Source organism: Rosa chinensis, unplaced genomic scaffold (genome assembly GCF_002994745.2).
Source record: "Rosa chinensis cultivar Old Blush unplaced genomic scaffold, RchiOBHm-V2 RchiOBHmChr0c36, whole genome shotgun sequence".
NCBI classification, from domain to species: domain Eukaryota; kingdom Viridiplantae; phylum Streptophyta; class Magnoliopsida; order Rosales; family Rosaceae; genus Rosa; species Rosa chinensis.
In genome coordinates, this window is record NW_020126845.1 from 134,917 (window position 1) to 146,043 (window position 11,127).

The 11,127-nt window shown below is 40.7% G+C and overlaps 1 long non-coding RNA gene across 1 annotated transcript; it reads left to right on the top strand.

Moving 5' to 3' along the window:
• The first annotated feature begins 9,421 nt into the window (after positions 1–9,421).
• Positions 9,422–10,573, top strand: LOC121050903. The gene is made up of 3 exons (XR_005804306.1): positions 9,422–9,667; positions 9,798–9,883; positions 10,511–10,573. It is a non-coding gene; the product is annotated as an uncharacterized LOC121050903 (long non-coding RNA).
• The last annotated feature ends 554 nt before the right edge of the window (positions 10,574–11,127 follow it).

Sequence of the window (11,127 nt, forward strand, 5' to 3'; positions counted from 1 at the left end):
GCTTGCTTGAAGGCCCAATTAGGTTACGAGGTTGATGACTCGTTCCCTTTGCCTGTCACTAGTTAAATTCGAACTTGTGGAAATTTGGGTATCAACAGAAGGTAACCGCCATAATAGGCGAACACGGAATCGAAGAGGTCAACGTGAAAGAGAGAGGGAGGCAACGCCTCTGGCCATGTTGGTGGAGCCACCAACACTAGGAGCCATCTAAATGACGCTTTCAAAGCGCCTCCTCAATCAATGGAGTCTGAGCAAAGAGATGTATGTTCTCGATGTGGAGTATCCTGTCATTGGGCTCACATTTGTAGAGCTCGGGAAGAAATTGTCACCGCCTACAAAGCATATTGTGAAGCAAGAGAAACTCACTATGTGGAACAAGAAGATCAAGAAGATGATCTAGAGTGAAGGGTTGAAGACTACAAATCTGATTGGGATCAATAGATCGCCAATTTGTTTAAGTCTTTATTTTCCAAGAGATGTAATAGGCAATTTCCATATACTTTGTAGTAAATGCCATTGGTTTAGTTTTTCTTCACATAGGTTCATCCAAAATGAATATGATGTCTAGGAATGTTTTGAGATATGTGGTACTTAAGTGAGCTTTACTCCACCGACATCTATCTACGCACTTGGTCATATTTATTTTGGAGTTACCGAAAGAAGTCAAACGACTACCTTTGTTGTGCATTAGCTAGCATTTGGATTAGATTCTCCTAACGGTTAAGAGACAATGATGTACTCCGTTGGCTTATGAATAAAATTTCGAGTTCTTTTCGTATGACTCCATTTTGATTCTAAGCATATTACTTTGTGAATACGATGGTTGGACCATCAGTATTAATTCAAGGACATGGAATAGCCCAAGTTCCCTTGCCAAATGGCACCTTGATTACTGTCACAAAAACTCTCTACACTTCAAGGGCAAATCGCACCTATGAATAGCCAACGGATTCTATGCGAAAACGTATGTAGAGAACGGAAATGAGTTCCTTTGTAATACCTCTAACGATTGCAAATAAATGCACATCTTAGAGAAGTTTATGTGTCTCTCTAGTGGACTCTATGTCACTATTCGAGCTATTAAATCCAATAAAGTTATGAGAGAAGATCTTTTGGATTTAGACACATATTGACTTTGTCATGACAAGATTGGTCATCCTAGTCCTGATATGATGATCCCTCTACTAAAGATTTCACACTGACATCCATTTTTCTAGCAAAATGAATCACGAATCAAAGGTTGATTCCCAGACTAAGTATGACCGCCGCCGCTGCCTAGGGCATCGTCACCATCCACCACCAGCCTTAGGCTAGCACAGTCCTATCCATGACCCCGTGGATGGCGTCCATCATAGTGATGGCGCCCAAGTGGTGCTGCCTGCAATCACCAACTTGCTTCAAATAGCATTTCAAACACTCAAGCCCAACCAAAATCCTCATTAGTTGCTTCCAAAGCCTCTCGCTTGTTTTACAAAGCCAGTTCCTTAGGGAAATTAGGACTGAGACTGTCCTCTGCAAAGGATGTGACAATACTCATTCTGTTCTTACATAGAATCCATGGGGATTCTGTGGACTAGTTCAACCAACTTGCGGACGTTGGCTAACAAGCAAACACGCTGGTCATGTGTTGTGCCATTATCCACTTGTAATGCTGTTTATGCTATACTCCTAGCACATATCATATGACAACGGGTTCACTCCCCAAATCATCCTATTGAGTCAATTCGATTTAACTATGCTGAGAGTTTACATCGAAGACTTTCGATGGTTATTGCAATGAGACTGATGTTGGACATCATATTCCCATGTACACACCCAAATGGTCTTGTGGTAAACGACTACGATTGAAGTCCGGACATTGGTAATGCATACCAATCTCCTTATATCCGCTTAGGGTGATGCAATATTGCATGTAGCTATGCTAATTTGTCTACGACCCACTACTACTCAATCTACCTCTGCGTTACAGCTAGTGATTGGGTACAAGTATTGTACTTACGCATATTTAAGTGTGCAATTTTCCAATTGCGCCGCCACAGCGCATTATGATGGGTCCTTACAAACGAATGGGCAACTATGTTAGATTTGAGACTCCAACAATCGTCCTCCGCTTATTGCCTTTGCAAGGCAATCTCCTTACCGCTAGATTTGTTGGATGTCACTTTGATGAGACAGTCTTCTCATCGTTAGCGGGAGATAAGAACACAGATGTTTAGCAGAAACGACAGGAATTGTCGTGACGAGATCACACATATCTGCTACAAGTATGCCTGTAAGGATGAACGTCCCTAAGAAGGACGTAATGCCACCCTACATGGAAGTAGGCATGGCACCAACGCCATAGAGAGTGGCACTCTGGCGTTATAAGCCATGGCCCCAACTAGGATGCATGGGAGGCCCGTGGGTTCGAAAGATACTTTGGCATATTTCAATCCTTTGATCATCGACACTCAAATCAGTCTCATAAGTATCTTCCAGATTAAGGTTAACGTTGGGGGATGTCTCAACATCAGAACCTATTCCTAAGAATATAGAGCTCTATGAAAATTACACTAGTGTACAGGAGACGTGGATAGAAACTCCATCATAATTGATGATGTAGTTGCGCATTTCGTTGCACATGAGTTTGTTGAGTCTGATGATATCGAACCATGCTCCGTTGATGTATGAATGCCAACGTAGAGAAATTTGGCCTAAATGGAAAGATGCAATCCAGGTTAAGTTGAATTCTCTAACGAAGAGGAAGTTTTATGAGCCAGTGATGCCAACACCGCCTAACATAAAACCTGTTGACTAATGGGTCTTCGTTAGAAAGCGTGATGAGAAAAAGAGATGGTAATCTCACCTTATGGTGCAAGTCTTCTTAGAAAAGACCTTGGAATCGATTACGATAAGATATATTCTCTCGTAATGGATGTCATTGCACCCACTACCCTGTCAGTTTGGTAGTTTCCGAATAACTGAACATGCAACTTACAAATGTGGCGACTACATATCTCTATGGAGAATTAGATATGGAATGTACATGAAGGTTCATGGTGAACTTCATTTACCCAAGTCAAGAGGCTCTAGACCACGGAGCGCGTTTACAATAAGGTTGAAACGCTCACCAAAATGGCTACTTGATTGGGAAGGGATATGCCCGCGTATTTCCATAACAAGTTTCAGATTCTATTGTGGTTCATGTTGGACATGATCTTCATTGGAAGCTCTTAAACAATTAAGGGAAACCGCTGAACACTTGAAATCCGAGTTTGAGATGAAAGATTTTGGAGAACACGATTATGTCTCGATTTGGAACTTGAGCATCGTGTCGATAGATGCTTAGGCATTCTAACAAGGTCAAACCTTCAAGCACCCCCATGATCGTCCATAGTTTTGATCCTGAAAAGGTTCTTCTTCATCCAAAGGATGATGATGTAGATGTACTAGAGGCAGAAGTGCCTTACTTAAGTACAATAGGCGCATTATTGTACTTAGCTTAATGCACAAGACCAGACATCTCATTTGTAGTGAACTTGTTAGCTAAGGTATAGCTCTGCGCTAACATTACACCATTAGATTGGTGTAAAAGATATCTTTCGGTACTTGAGATGCACGATTGATATGGTCTTGTTCTATCCCTACAGACAGATGATAGATTCGGACCCATCACATAGCAGGAACATCGCCAACACTGGCTTGCAACCACTATCCTATCCCATCCTAAAACAACATGTGTTTTGGAAGGTTTTGCTGATATTGGGTATCTCTCTAACCCATACCAAGGTCATTCCCAACTTTTTAAGTGTTCACCATGGGTAAGACCGTGATATCTTGGAGGTCTACAGAGTAGACCCTAGTCGCTGTATCTTCGAACAATGCAGAGATTATTACTCTTCACGAAGTGGTTCGTGAATGCATATGGATTGGATCCATAATTACGCATGTTCGAACAATTGTGGTTTAAGGTCTACCACAGATGAGCCTACGAGCATTTGGGATAATGCTGCTTGTTTTGAATAAGTGAAGCAAGGCTACATCAAAAGCAACAACACAAGGATAATCAGCAACAATAAACTCTCCTCAAGATCTAAGTGAAGTAGGTTCGATTTGAGAACAGTGTGGCAGACTTGCTTGCTAAGTTATTGCCTAAATTTCACTTTCAAGAAAATGTTGGTAGTGTCGTTTGAGGAAGATATCCGAACTGCTATGGTCGTTGTCATCAGGGGGAGATATGCAGACATCAGGGGGAGATGTCTATATGTATGGTCTCGAAACGTGAAGGGTGTGTTGTGCTCTTTTTTCTCTCGACCGAGGTTATTTTTGTTCCACAGGATTTTTGTTACTCGGCAAGGTTTTTAATGAGGCAACGAGATGAGCACCACGTTTGGGCGACACAAGGGGAGTGTTCAAAGGATACTTAGGCATTTTAACAAGGTCAAACCTACAAGCACCCCCATGATCGTCCATAGTCTTGATCCTGAAAAGGTTCTTCTTCGTCCAAAGGATGATGATGAAGATGTGCTAGAGGCAGAAGTGCCTTACTTAAGTACAATAGGCGCATTATTGTACTTAGCTCAATGCACATGACCAGACATCTCATTTGTAGTGAACTTGTTAGCTAAGGTATAGCTCTGCGCTAACATGACACCATTAGATTTGTGTAAAAGATATCTTTCAGTACTTGAGATGTACGATTGATATGGTCTTGTTCTATCCCTACAGACAGATGATAGATTAGGACCCATCACACAGCAGGAACGTCGCCAACACTGGCTTGCGACCACTATCCGATCCCCATCCTAAAACGACATATGTTTTGGAAGGTTTTGCTGATATTGGGTATCTCTCTGACCCATACCAAGGTCATTCCCAACTGGTTAAGTGTTCACCATGGGTAAGACCGTGATATCTTGGAGGTCTACAGAGTAGACCCTAGTCGCTGTATCTTCGAACAATGCAGAGATTATTACTCTTCACGAAGTGGTTCGTGAATGCATATGGATTGGATCCATAATTACGCATGTTCGAACAATTGTGGTTTGAGGTCTACCACAGATGAGCCTACGAGCATTTGGGATAATGCTGCTTGTTTTGAATAAGTGAAGCAAGGCTACATCAAAAGCAACAACACCAAGGATAATCAGCAACAATAGACTCTCCTCAAATCTAAGTGAAGTAGGTTCGATTTGAGAACAGTGTGGCAGACTTGCTTGCTAAGTTATTGCCTAAATTTCACTTTCAAGAAACACGTTGGTAGTGTCGTTTGAGGAAGATATCCGAACTCCTATGGTCGTTGTCATCAGGGGGAGATATGCAGACATCAGGGGGAGATGTCTATATGTATGGTCTCGAAACGTGAAGTGTGTGTTGTGCTCTTTTTTCTCCTCGACCGAGGTTATTTTTGTTCCACAGGATTTTTGTTACTCAGCAAGGTTTTTAATGAGGCAACGAGATGAGCACCACGTTTGGGCGACACAAGGGGGAGTGTTCAAAGGATACTTAGGCATTTTAACAATGTCAAACCTTCAAGCACCCCCATGATCGTCCATAGTCTTGATCCTGAAAAGGTTCTTCTTCGTCCAAAGGATGATGATGAAGATGTGCTAGAGGCAGAAGTGCCTTACTTAAGTACAATAGGCGCATTATTGTACTTAGCTCAATGCACAAGACCAGACATCTCATTTGTAGTGAACTTGTTAGCTAAGGTATAGCTCTGCGCTAACATGACACCATTAGATTTGTGTAAAAGATATCTTTCAGTACTTGAGATGTACGATTGATATGGTCTTGTTCTATCCCTACAGATAGATGATAGATTAGGACCCATCACACAGCAGGAACGTCGCCAACACTGGCTTGCGACCACTATCCGATCCCCATCCTAAAACGACATATGTTTTGGAAGGTTTTGCTGATATTGGGTATCTCTCTGACCCATACCAAGGTCATTCCCAAACTGGTTAAGTGTTCACCATGGGTAAGACCGTGATATGTTGGAGGTCTACAGAGTAGACCCTAGTCGCTGTATCTTAGAACAATGCAGAGATTATTACTCTTCACGAAGTGGTTCGTGAATGCATATGGATTGGATCCATAATTACGCATGTTCGAACAATTGTGGTTTGAGGTCTACCACAGATGAGCCTACGAGCATTTGGGATAATGCTGCTTGTTTTGAATAAGTGAAGCAAGGCTACATCAAAAGCAACAACACCAAGGATAATCAACAACAATAGACTCTCCTCAAGATCTAAGTGAAGTAGGTTCGATTTGAGAACAGTGTGGCAGACTTGCTTGCTAAGTTATTGCCTAAATTTCACTTTCAAGAAACATGTTGGTAGTGTCGTTTGAGGAAGATATCCGAACTCCTATGGTCGTTGTCATCAGGGGGAGATATGCAGACATCAGGGGGAGATGTCTATATGTATGGTCTCGAAACGTGAAGGGTGTGTTGTGTTCTTTTTTCTCCTCGACCGAGGTTATTTTTGTTCCACAGGATTTTTGTTACTCGGCAAGGTTTTTAATGAGGCAACAAGATGAGCACCACGTTTGGGCGACACAAGGGGAGTGTTCAAAGGATACTTAGGCATTTTAACAAGGTCAAACCTTCAAGCACCCCATGATCGTCCATAGTCTTGATCCTGAAAAGGTTCTTCTTCGTCCAAAGGATGATGATGAAGATGTGCTAGAGGCAGAAGTGCCTTACTTAAGTACAATAGGCGCATTATTGTACTTAGCTCAATGCACAAGACCAGACATCTCATTTGTAGTGAACTTGTTAGCTAAGGTATAGCTCTGCGCTAACATGACACCATTAGATTTGTGTAAAAGATATCTTTCAGTACTTGAGATGTACGATTGATATGGTCTTGTTCTATCCCTACAAACAGATGATAGATTAGGACCCATCACACAGCAGGAACGTCGCCAACACTGGCTTGCGACCACTATCCGATCCCCATCTTAAAACGACATATGTTTTGGAAGGTTTTGCTGATATTGGGTATCTCTCTGACCCATACCAAGGTCATTCCCAAACTGGTTAAGTGTTCACCATGGGTAAGACCGTGATATGTTGGAGGTCTACAGAGTAGACCCTAGTCGCTGTATCTTCGAACAATGCAGAGATTATTACTCTTCACGAAGTGGTTCGTGAATGCATATGGATTGGATCCATAATTACGCATGTTCGAACAATTGTGGTTTGAGGTCTACCACAAATGAGCCTACGAGCATTTGGGATAATGCTGCTTGTTTTGAATAAGTGAAGCAAGGCTACATCAAAAGCAACAACACCAAGGATAATCAGCAACAATAGACTCTCCTCAAGATCTAAGTGAAGTAGGTTCGATTTGAGAACAGTGTGGCAGACTTGCTTGCTAAGTTATTGCCTAAATTTCACTTTCAAGAAACATGTTGGTAGTGTCGTTTGAGGAAGATATCCGAACTCCTATGGTCGTTGTCATCAGGGGGAGATATGCAGACATCAGGGGGAGATGTCTATATGTATGGTCTCGAAACGTGAAGGGTGTTTGTGCTCTTTTTTCTCCTCGACCGAAGTTATTTTGTTCCACAGGATTTTTGTTACTCGGCAAGGTTTTTAATGAGGCAACAAGATGAGCACCACGTTTGGGCGACACAAGGGGGAGTGTTCAAAGGATACTAAGGCATTTTAACAAGGTCAAACCTTCAAGCACCTCATGATCGTCCATAGTCTTGATCCTGAAAAGGTTCTTCTTCGTCCAAAGGATGATGATGAAGATGTGCTAGAGGCAGAAGTGCCTTACTTAAGTACAATAGGCGCATTATTGTACTTAGCTCAATGCACAAGACCAGACATCTCATTTGTAGTGAACTTGTTAGCTAAGGTATTGCTCTGCGCTAACATGACACCATTATGTTTGTGTAAAAGATATCTTTCAGTACTTGAGATGTACGATTGATATGGTCTTGTTCTATCCTACAAACAGATGATAGATTAGGACCCATCACACAGCAGGAACGTCGCCAACACTGGCTTGCGACCACTATCCGATCCCCATCTTAAAACGACATATGTTTTGGAAGGTTTTGCTGATATTGGGTATCTCTCTGACCCATACCAAGGTCATTCCCAAACTGGTTAAGTGTTCACCATGGGTAAGACCGTGATATCTTGGAGGTCTACAGAGTAGACCCTAGTCGCTGTATCTTCGAACAATGCAGAGATTATTACTCTTCACGAAGTGGTTCGTGAATGCATATGGATTGGATCCATAATTACGCATGTTCGAATAATTGTGGTTTGAGGTCTACCACAAATGAGCCTACGAGCATTTGGGATAATGCTGCTTGTTTTGAATAAGTGAAGCAAGGCTACATCAAAAGCGACAACACCAAGGATAATCAGCAACAATAGACTCTCCTCAAGATCTAAGTGAAGTAGGTTCGATTTGAGAACAGTGTGGCAGACTTGCTTGCTAAGTTATTGCCTAAATTTCACTTTCAAGAAACATGTTGGTAGTGTCGTTTGAGGAAGATATCCGAACTCCTATGGTCGTTGTCATCAGGGGAGATATGCAGACATCAGGGGGAGATGTCTATATGTATGGTCTCGAAACGTGAAGGGTGTGTTGTGCTCTTTTTTCTCCTCGACCGAAGTTATTTTTGTTCCACAGGATTTTTGTTACTCGGCAAGATTTTTAATGAGGCAACGAGATGAGCACCACGTTTGGGTGAACAAGGGGGAGTGTTCAAGTAAATCCAGAATTTGTGTCTGGCCCAAACTTTAGGTTACTTGACCTAGTTGTAATAGGATTTTGAATTAGAGATATTCTCGAAGATATTCATAGTCACTACTACAAATAGTTAATCACACAACACTAATCACACAACAAAACAGAAATCACATGTTGTGTGTTTAAGTAAACTTTATTGTACAACGGTATTAGTGATGTTCCATTGTGTGAATGTTGACAAAGTGATAACTTTTTTCTCTGAACTACCTTGCACAACACAATTTTGTATTCTCCACTGTCTGAGTCTTCTAAAATTTAGAGGCAGATTTCCCTCCACCCTCGAGTCTTGATTGCCTCTTGAAACACTGAAATTAGATGACCAGGTACAACGGTATAAGATTTTTCCATTGTATGATTGAAAAACTAATCACCAAATTTTGATGAAGCTTGCTCGAATGTCTTCCACAAGGTATACCTAGCGCAAGCTATAAAGATTGTACAACAGTTTTAAGATTTTCTGTTGTGTGAACTTGGAACATGGGCACCAAATTTTGAGTCAAAATGCTATGGCGCCATGTTTCCCTCCATGATTTCACATTATGATTTTATATGGTGCATTTATACAACAGTTCGTGATAATTGTGTTGTGTGAGTGACTTGAGATTTTTTTTCTAGGTTTATATGGTGCATACATTATTGTGTCCAAAAGAGAAAAAAAAAAGAAGACTTTCTGTCGATACTCTTGATACATTGTGCCTTACTGTCGATACTCTCTCAACACTCAACACTCAACACTCAACTCTCCCAACCTTTAGCACTAGCTCTGTCGGCACCCTAAACGAAATCTCAGTCTTAAATTGATCTCTTGCAAATCCTCTCTCAGTCCTAAATCTCTTACAAACCCTCCCTCAGTCCCGTCTCACACTCTGTCGCGGCCGATTTGGGTCTATCTCACTTAACAAAAGGTTTGTGATTGGGGTTTTGGGTTCTGGGTTGTCATTGGGTTTTGATTTCGTTGTTCTAAGGTTTCTTTGCGAAGGGGAATACATCAATCTGGATTGAAATTCGATTTGAATTTTGATTTTGTTGTCGTAGGATTTCGTTTGAACCAAGGTCGATTTCCTTCAGTATTATGAAGACATTGTCACCAAAAGGCACTTGGTTTTCTGCGGACGATTCAGGTAATTATATTTGCTAATTGAGCACTTAGATACAGGTCACTCTTTGTATTAGATTCTGGCTTTCTGGGTTCCTCCTAATTCTTCTTTCTATCAATTTTTGTATTTAAATATCTCTCTGGCTCTTCTGGGTTTTCTCGATCCTTGTTACTTTGTTTGAAATCTAGTAAAGTTATATACTTTCATGAATGCTTGATTTGTTCATCTTCTGCTTTTGCTGGTTTCCTCATTTTCAATTCGAACGATACTTGCAGTATTGCATTTAGATGAATATTGAATTCTTAGTTTCTTGGCATTTTGTATTGCTAAGATTTTAGGGCTTGATTGTTTATCATTGCATTGTGTAAAGTTGGGTTCTTAGTTCTGCTTTGAATATCAGCACTGTAGATAGTTTTACGGATGAATGATTAGTGCATTAGTTAATTGGGTTTTACACAGGTAAGTGCTACTACTAGTAATTAATTTTTGATTACCCAATCCATTTGCTGTTCATGTTTGCAGACTTCAAATTTTGGGTTTTACCATTTTTGTAGAGATCGATGGAGTTTGGAATCGATTTGGTTGTTTCAAATTGGTTTGGTATCTTGAAAAGTTGTGTATTTCTAAGAAATGGTTATTTTCTTGTTGCAGACTAAGAGAACGAAGAAGGTTGGAATAGCCGGGAAATATGGTATCATCTAATTAAGGACTGGGACGAACAAAAGGCATTTTTTTAAAAACTGGGCAGGACGGACCATTCATTGAAGGAGCAGATTTGGAGTTTTGAAAGTTGGGGTGATCTTTTATTTTTTAATGAGGCAAATTAGGTACCGCCTTGCTAAACCACAGTTGTTATTCACTTTTATATGTAATTATCAATGTTGTTGCTATAACATCTTTTTCTGCATTACCACCTACTGATCATGATGGCAAGAAAAGAGAGATATGGTTTTACTTTTTAGGTTTCAATATATTTGCTATTATGACTTATGGTTTTGACTGAGTTGAACTTGCAAGTCCTAAGACATTATTAACATGATACATTAGTTTAGGATGGCTGATGTTGTCATTAGTGCTTATTGAATTTCCATTGCTACAACCTCAAATTTTGAGATGTACGTACGAACCCTCTGTTCACATTCTTTTGATATGATATATTGATTGTCAAATTTATACTAGTTGCTCTGGTTTTCAAACATTTTCCCTTTATACTTCACTCAGTCTAAACAAAATGCAACCATAGCCTTACCGTCTGATTATTAGTCATC